Source organism: Notothenia coriiceps, unplaced genomic scaffold, assembly GCF_000735185.1.
Source record: "Notothenia coriiceps isolate Sejong01 unplaced genomic scaffold, NC01 NC01_scaffold00036395, whole genome shotgun sequence".
Taxonomy (NCBI): domain Eukaryota; kingdom Metazoa; phylum Chordata; class Actinopteri; order Perciformes; family Nototheniidae; genus Notothenia; species Notothenia coriiceps.
In genome coordinates, this window is record NW_011369096.1 from 529211 (window position 1) to 539090 (window position 9880).

A 9880-nucleotide genomic window follows, 5' to 3' on the forward strand; every position below is an offset into this window, starting at 1 on the left:
ACTCGAAAGGAGGGTTAGGCCGATTGTCGAACCTCAGATTGAGGAGGAACAATGCGGATTCCGTCCTGGTCGTGGAACGACGGATCAGCTTTTTACTCCCGCAAGGATCCTGGAGGGGGCCTGGGAGTACGCTCATTCAGTCTACATGTGTTTTGTAGACTTGGAGAAGGCGTATGACCGGGTTCCCAGGGAGTTACTGTGGGAAGTGCTGCGGGAGTATGGGGTGAGGGGGTCTCTACTCAGGGCCATCCAATCTCTGTACTCCCAAAGCGAGAGCTGTGTCCGGGTCCTCGGCAGTAAGTCGGACCCATTTCCGGTGAGGGTTGGCCTCCGCCAAGGCTGCGCTTTGTCACCAATCCTGTTTGTAATATACATGGATCGGATTTCGAGGCGTAGTCGTGGGGGAGGGGGTCTGCAGTTCGGTGGACTAAGGATTGCACCACTGCTTTTTGCAGATGATGTGGTTCTAATCGCTTCATCGGTCTGCGACCTTCAGCACTCACTGGATCGGTTCGCAACCGAGTGTGAAGCGGCTGGGATGAGGATCAGCACCTCCAAATCTGAGGCCATGGTTCTCAGCAGGAAACCGATGGACTGTCCACTCCAAGTAGGGAATGAGTCCTTACCCCAAGTGAAGGAGTTCAAGTATCTCGGGGTCTTGTTCTCGAGCTGAGCCAGAAGGCTAAGCTCTCTGTCTACCGGGCCATTTTCGTTCCTACCCTCACCTATGGTCATGAAGGATGGGTCATGACCGAAAGAACGAGATTGCGGGTACAAGCGGCCGAGATGGGTTTTCTCCGCAGGTTGGCTGGCGTCTCCCTTAGGGATAAGGTGAGAAGTTCGGTCATCCGGGAGGGACTCAGAGTTGAACCGCTCCTCCTTCGCGTCGAAAGGAGCCAGTTGAGGTGGTTCGGGCACCTAGTTAGGATGCCACCTGGGCGCCTCCCTAGGGAGGTGTTCCAGGCACGTCCAGCTGGGAAGAGACCAAGGAGTAGACCTAGGACCAGGTGGAGGGATTATATCTCTTCGCTGGCCTGGGAGCGCCTTGGGATCCCCCAGTCAGAGCTGGTTGATGTGGCAAGGGAAAAGAAAGTTTGGGGCTCTCTGCTGGAACTGCTACCTCCGCGACCCGACCACGGATAAGCGGGAGAAGAAGGATGGATGGATGGACTATCAAAACTAACAGACAACTCTGGGGATTATTTTGTTTGTTTGTCCATTAGTTATAAACTATAGGTAAGAGAGCATAGTGTTTGTTTATCTGTGTGTAATTTGGGTGACCATTTGTGTGGATAATATGGTAAGGATCCACAGATTCAATAATTGCTATCATCCATGCAAGACAAGGCAAGTTTATTTATATAGCACCTTTCAACACAAGGCAATTCAAAGTGCTTTACAAAAATGAAGGACATTAAGAGCATTAAGAAATAGTCTGTATCCGGTTACGTTTTCTGAGATCCTAGGAGGTATCATGTTGAGTTAATATAAGGATCTGGTGCTTTAATTCCCCAGTCATGTCCAAACATACTTCGGCAAGACAATGAACCCCAGAATAGCTCCCAATGTTTGTTGCGCTGGGTAAATATGTCGGCCAAATTGATATAATTAGTAGAATGCTCTCATTAGGTTGCACTGTTGATTAAAGGTCTCTGAGATGAATTTGTATTGAATGTGTGTGTGTTATGGATGCATCAGCATGCTTCCCTGACCCCCATCTCCACCCTCTCCTTGTAAAAAATATGTTTTGTTCACGCCAAATTCAGCAGCACAATTATCACCGCATCCTTTTCAGTCCTGGCTCTTTAGGCCATGAGATGTAGCATGAAATGAATTCTGTGGCAAGCTGCTGGGCCAGCTGGATTTGGACTGTTCCAACACAATGGCTGGATCTGGTGCCAGGACATTTATTTGCTATTGCTATTAACTTGTTTCACTTGCTTTTTAATGAGTAGTGTCAGCGTTAAATTCAGATTATGATGTCTTAAGGTTTTAACATGTAATATGTCTGCTTTTCGTTATTCTTTATTCTTGGTATGCTCAATTAAACAGATCTAAGCGCACATAATAGTAGCGCTTCTTCTTTTTTTTTCAAAGAGCAAAGAAGGGTTTTGTTATTCTGGATTATCCAATAAAGCTGAAACGTAGACTTTAGTTAAATGTATAATGTCAACAGATTTCAATTAACTGTAATAGGTTAGTTGAGCACAATTATATTAAGTTGAACCTAATATTTAGTATGTAAACGTATTATTATTGCTTTCAACCTACTAGGTCGACTACAACGTTTCAGTTTTTTCAGCGCTGTTTTCACTGGGACTATTTCTTCATAGAGAATTTGTTCCAGCTAGTATTTTTCAATTTATTCATTGCCTTTCTTTTTATATCACTGAATCTGGTCCATTTCTGCCAAAGAAATGATCCAATGTATAAATCGCAGCTTGCATGTGAAAAAAACTAGTAAGTAAGTAAATAGTTCTCTATTTAGGCTGAGCAAACATTTCAGTGAAAATAATCTGAACAGTTCAAACTTTACTAAATATAGTTTGAAATATAAAAAGTTGTAAATAAAATGTTAAAAAAACTGACCTTTGTTCAACATACAGTATAAGGCAAACATTACCAGATTAGATTTATTTTCTACTTCTTTTCCCCCATCATCACTTTAACAGTTAATTACTTGTGCCAAACATTAAACTTCCAAGAGAACGTCCAAGTTCACGGAGTCCATTAATGCAACAGGTGCTGCTCATCTCTCAACAGGTAAGTGCACACACCTTCACACCCAGCTGTACACGCCCCCTCCCCCAAACACAGGTGTAAGACTTTTTACAAAGAGCAAAGTGTAAACAGGCCTGTCTTTTAGCCAGGAGGCCAACATAAAAGGCACTTTACAGGGCTATAATGCTGCTTTTGGATTGCCTGGTAGCCTATTGACACAGCTGCATGCCCCACCTTCTGCCCATATCGCCAAAAGAAAAGAAGCTTGCATGGAAGCCTGCATACACCGCAGATCTGTTATTTTGGAGTTTAAAAGTAAATCCAAGCAGGTAGAAGACATTCTAAAGAAGCCAAACAAAAACTCAACAAGCCTTTATAAGCCCCAGAGAATCCAGAGCTTTTGTAAGTAGAAAATTAGGATTCTCTGTGTACACATGCATGCCCGCACACATATATGCATACATATTGGTGTACACTGTATGTGTGTGTTTTTGATCATGTTTGCTGGGTCTTTGTGTGCACTGTCACTATCCAGCTGTTGCAGGGAAAGTGCTGGTGCCTGGAAAAGAAGCGGCACACAATTACAAGTTCCATTCTGGAGGAGCACAAAGGGTCCGATAGAAAAGACAAGTATGTATAGAGAACTCCTGGGCATTTACAGTAGACGTCCAGCTTTGAGTTTCTGATGGAACATGTGGATGAGGGAAATCATCACGTAATTACACCCTGTTAAGCGCCTGACCTATCATTTTGTTGAAAAGTGAAAGGGGCGATTTTGCAAGAGCTTGTTATCAACGATGGCAGAGGACTTCAGAAAGAAGGAAAAAAGGGTTTAAATCAAGTGCACATCAATCAGTGTGTGAATTGAAGGACACACACCACATTCACTGGAGTACATCTCTGAACATTCAGCCTTGATTTTTAAAAGCAAAGGAAATATGTGGGGGTTGAGTGACCATGATTCCACTTGTAAGAGCAGTGAAAGACATGCATGTTCCACATAAATGTCAATATGTCTTTTCATCTGCAGTAAGTAGGTGCTTTTCCATCCAAGAAAGAAGAGCTTCTGGTCAGTGAGTCAGTGCATTTAAACATGGCAGTCTGACATTGTACAATTGAGACTTGTGAAAACATTGTTTCATTGTTGGTTTTATTTTAGCTATTATTTCTTTTTTTAACATTAAAAGATTATTTCAGTTCTCTAGAATGTCATCACTGCAACATATGTGACATTCTTTATATTAGATTCAGGAGGAAATGTAACATGTAAAGTACTTATAATATGCACTATCATGTGTCTGATTGGCCAACATATTGAAGTTTAAGAACAATGTAATTTTTGTCATGTGCTTTCATTGTTGTGAGATGTCCACATTGAAAAGAAAATGGTGATTTGTTGAATGGATCTCAATGTATCATGATTAGTCAACCCCTCAGATCAAATATATAAGTACATAGTAAGCATTTGAAAAAGGAAGACACGTTAGTACAAAAACTTTGATGAACCAAACAGTGACTTGTGTGTGCTCTTACACCCCTACTATTGACTCTGTTTAGTCAACATCCTTGTTTTTAAGTGGACCATTGGCAAGTTGAATGTAATGCTGTGGTGATGAGGGTTGAACTGAGGCTGGAATGTAAGGGAGTCTGCTGGGTGTATGCAGGGCCCCCCTGTGTGGAGTCCAGTTGATGCAGGGACACTAAATCACCAGCAGTTCCCCCAGTAAACATTTTAGCTTTATAGCAGCTCTGGCTTTCATAGCTGGATGTCAATATTTGGTCCCATTCCTTGTGGTCGGGGCTGTGACGCATTCAGCCAGAGTTGGATTTGTACTGCAACCCTCAACAGGCCGTCCAGCCAGCAGCGAACAAACAAGCTGCACTGCATTAAATAAATACCAATTCCAATGGCAAATACAATGCCTTATTATCTTAATTCCCCAAACCACAATCTGTTATTAAAAAACAACACTATCGCAGCAAAGACAACTCTTTGGAATATGAACAGAGAATACTAAATAAAAGTTGTTTCATAACGACAATTAGAGGACAATCCCATATTGTTATTATCTTCCATTGTTTAATCTCACTAAACAAAGGACCAAAAGTCACATATGTCAATAGTCTGTGTGATGGGGCAAAAAAAAGAAAAGACAGTACACACAGTCAATGAACTAAGTGAGTGAATGGCTGATTACTGTAATAAAATAACTTGACATGTGTACCTTTAAAAAATATGAAGAGATACAAGAAAATGTTCCATACATGTATTTAACCTATCTAATATATAACCTATTTCCCAATTTTAGTGGTCGTTTTAAAAAAAAAAATTATTCCAATTCCTCAATTCTTAGCACGTTTGCTACAATTATAACTAAGACCTCTTGTGATGTTTCCTGTGTACTTCAAATGCTAAATATAGCCTGTTTTGAGTACACATCATAGAAATTATAAACCCCCCACTGGTACATCGGAACTTAATTTCTGATTGGTATCCAGTTACCCCACAGGACCACCGAGTGCTGTGTGTGTGTGTGTGTGTGTGTGTGTGTGTGTGTGTGTGTGTGTGTGTGTGTGTGTGTGTGTGTGTGTGTGTGTGTGTGTGTGTGTGTGTGTGTGTGTGTGTGTGTGTGAGCCTCTTGTTTGCATGCAGCATGACACTTTGTGAATGCATAGGATGATTAGCAGCAATTTATACTACTTTCAAATCTTAATCTTGCCCTCAGAGATAATTCTGCCTACAAAGCCGAATCAAAGCTCTTGGCCTCTGTTTCCATTTCAGCGGCTTTAACAAAAAGCCTCTCCCTACCCCATCCAGAGCCTCCAGAGCTGCCCCAGCTTCACCTCTCCTCTACGCAGGCCTCGGTGCGCTCCCTCTGGGTATGAAGTCTCAGAGCTGGGGCCTCTTTGGGAGCTGCGGTGCCCCTGGCTCTGTGAGTCATGGAAGATCTGATGGCTTTTTAATGAGGTTTTAAGACCTGATGCCAACAGGCCAGGTGCATAAGCCTGTATAGGTGGGTTGCATTGTGTGTACTTTGTAGGAGGAATGTGTGTGTGTTTAATCTTGGTGAATGCACATACAAATGATGTACACCTGCAGGAACAAGTGTGTGTTTGCTTGTGTATAGGTGCCGATTATGTACAATCATGTCTTAATCTCTTATGCGCTTGCTGCACATGTTTATAGTGGATAACTCATGCTGAAAGATGTGAAAATCTGATTCCTGTAAAACATAATGCTGTGTTTGTGTGAAACTTAAATAAAAGCCAACCAAAAAAGCCCAGAATAACGTGTCATCCGGTGAAAGTGATGCTCTTCTACGTTACTGTGAGTGATCCAGGTTTAACGGGCTTATGCTGCACACAGTAAGAGTTGGAGACATGAGACTTCAGCCACTTATTGCTCTTATTACTTTTTAAGTATAGCAGTGAACCAACAACCACCCATATCTAAACAACAACACATTTTTTTATACTTTTGACTAACTGCAAAAAATGGCATGAAATAGGTGCCTTCAGGTTTAGTTATACTAAATATAAATACTATAGTAACTATATTACTCAGGTAAGATTAGTGGGAAGAATTGTTCCATTGTTAAAATAAATCAATGTCGGCTCTGAGCAGGAGGCAAGACATAATTTTTGGTATACCATGTCAGCCAAATTTCCCAAAAATTCAATGACCACCTAAGAGCTTGACACCACGAGAATTTTTTAATATATCAGAACAAACCGAAATCAGCTCATTGCAAAGTAACCACCACACTCAGTGGTTTCGCTTCTACATTTTCCAGATAGCTTGTGCATAGAGTTAGACTTTGGTTAACTTGGACATGCATGTATTCCATTGACATCTGCCAATTAAAAAAAACATTGAGAACCGTTATAGAGAACAACTAAACATCTATGAGTGCATCTCAGCTGTTCAGTCAAAAACACTGTTTGACATAAAAAAGTAAGGATTAAAAGAAATAACATTGCATCCCACAAACTAATTAAATACAAACGTAAAAAAAAAAGAAATAAGTGGACTTTAAGCTCTAAATAACACCAGTGTTCTCTTTTACGACACAGAAGGGCCAAGTTATGATTGGATCACAGAATAAAGGCCCTTCTCATTGCGACCGAGGACAAGTCTGTGGTCAAAACCCGAGTCTCAATGCTTCAAAGGCCAACAGGGAAGCCAGGCAAAGGCCTGTGTCCATGTCAGCATTTGTTTTAGACTTTTGGCCAAATGTAAACGAGCCCATTGTACGAGTAGAACATGGAGAGAGTGGAGCATCCACGAAAATAAGCCTCACACAGAAAAGCCCTGTAGTTATACGGACCACAGAACAGGCTGTTGGGCTCTGAACCACACCACAGCAGGGCGCGCTGTGTGTGTGTGTGTGTGTGTGTGTGTGTGTGTGTGTGTGTGTGTGTGTGTGTGTGTGTGTGTGTGTGTGTGTGTGTGTGTGTGTGTGTGTGTATAAATGTGTACTGTGGTATGGTTGGGTTCCTCTTCTAAATTTCATGATGGGTCTTTGATTACATCATGGCGAGAGTGGAGAGGGGGAGACAAGAAGTGTGGAAAATCTTCCATTAGCATTATAATATGCAAAAAACTTTCTGGTTCTGAAGCATGTTTAATTTCATGAATTTGCTAAAAAATTAAAGCTGTATTCATGTTTTGGCCTATAGGGGCAGTACAACCCCATCCAGGTCACAAATTAGATATTATGCCTTCGAAAATTTTAATAGCTAACATGAAAGCAAAAGGCTATTCATACAATAAGCAGACATAGTAATTGTCAACAATAATTTAGAGTCTTCTGTCTGTTGAGCGAGGAATTCAAGTCCAGTCAATGTCCTTTCTGATTCGGCATTGTTTATTTTTTCTTATTATTCTTGTCGTTTTGGTCTCCACTATCTCCACCAAAAGTATGGTTCTGTACCGTGGGTGTATTCGAGCTTGGTTGCTGAAACAAGGCTGAGACTGAAGCATACAGTAGATGTGCCATCAAACCAAAAGAAATATAGCCAAAGAAGCCAAACACTTCCATAAAACTGAAGAGCTTTCCTGTGAGATAAGTTAATTGAATTTAATTGCTAGTGACTCCTTACACATTACACATGATGCTTTGTCAAATTGTATTTAAAAATGCGAAAACAGTTAATTAATAAGCCTAGATTTATCTAATGTGTGCTATTAATATTAATAATTAATCTCATGAAAACTGGGGGGCCACTGGGGAGCAGCAAATTAGCAGATTTCTAATCATTTAGGGGCTTTAGTATTGTTGAGTTAATTTATTTCAAAAGGATGTATACCGTATATAACTGATTTAAACATGGATTTCAATTTCATTATATTAAAACATTTTATAAATATCCCATATTTGCGTCAATATTTGTGTTTTTTCTCCTGACAACAGGTAATAGCTTTATAAAGCAATAACTTTTAACAAGTGATGTGAATATGTCCTTGAATGCACCCCCAATGACTACTTTGTAACAATTGCGCAATTACACAAACAGGTTTATATTCTCTGTTGATTTTCAAAATGCGCCAACATAGATAGAAACAAAGAAATGTAAAAAGTCTGTCTGAAAACTTGGTTGGTAACATCAAGTCCATCTTGTCTATAACGGTTTAGGGGGCTGAAGCCAATCCCAGCTGACATTGGGCAGATGTAGGGTACAATGCCCTGGCTGGCTACAATGTTAAGTAAAACCATATATTTATAGTTTTAAACCATGCAAAACCACCACTATGGTTCCACACAGCTGGTGTGGTCTCCGTGGCATACTTTACTGTGTCTATTTTATGTAAATGTGTGACTTCTGGTTCAGGTTACAGGGCTATAAATGTCCATGCACTTGTATGTATGTGTGAGAAAGAGAGATGCTACGGAAATGTATCACATCCGGTGGTAATCTCACAGAAGAATGTCCACACAAACAAGTGGTGAGTGAAGGTCATATCTGCATTTCACACGGACAATACACACACAAACATACACATACAAACAAATATATACGTAACAAATATAAACACTTGCCTTATCTGTAGCTGCCTCTTCATCTCCCAGGATGTTTCTTTATTTATCAGCAGAAGCTAAAGTGATAAGCCCACAGCTGTTCTATCTGCACCTACACACACACACACACACACAATCACAATCACACTCAGTTTTTTTTTCTGACAACCTTAGTTGCACTGGCCAAAAGGTGTCAGATACCAGACCCAGGATACTAAAGCTAGGGGAGCAGTGGTATGACTTTTCCTCACTTTAAGTGATAAGGTTCTTACGTGACATTGTTGATATAATGTGTACTCGAGAACTCATTCTCAGTGCTTTGTGATGGACAAGTCCTGCACGAAAGCTCTCTGCGCTGTACAGGCAGGCTCCTGGCCTGCTGTGGACACATTAATCACAGGTTATAATTAAATGTCTCCATCTCTTCACCCATAGGCAAGATGGGAGCTGAAATGGCCACAGCTGCTATCCACTCACATTGCAGCCGGGCCTGCTGCCCAGAGTTCAGGTCCTGATCCTGGATCAGCTTACCACTCAGTCACCGCAAACTGGCAGCATAACGCAGAAAACAGCATATGTAAAGCTAATTTACTTTATTCGCTTCTCTTTTGGCGTTAAATAGTATTATGTTTATGTACATCACATTTAATTCTCTCGTAGGAGGGTATGGTAACTAAGAAGTGCATGTTTAAAATCCAATGTGTATTATTTAATGGGATCTATTGGCAGAAATGGTATATCATTTCCATAACTATGTTTTCATTAGTGTATAATCGCCTTAAACTAATAATCGTTGTGTTTTTGTTAGCTTAGAATCAGCCCTTTATATCGACATCAGAAGAAGATTCTGTTGTGTCTCGGCAGATCTGTTAATATTATTTCTCTGTTTCGTTTTAGTCCATGTCTGCTACCCTTTTTGTTGTCTGCCATTTCCTGTTTTACTTTGCCATTTCCTTTCTCATTTTCAGTTAGTTTGTCTCCTACCTTGTCACTTTGCCAAAAATGACACCACTATTCGGTTCCATTACGGTAAGAGTTTCCAAGTTTGCTAGACCCGTGACCTCCCGTGTCCCTTGTGTGTCTTAATATGTGTTTGTTCCTTGAGATGTCCCACGTTGTTATCCCGCCCCGTCCCATAT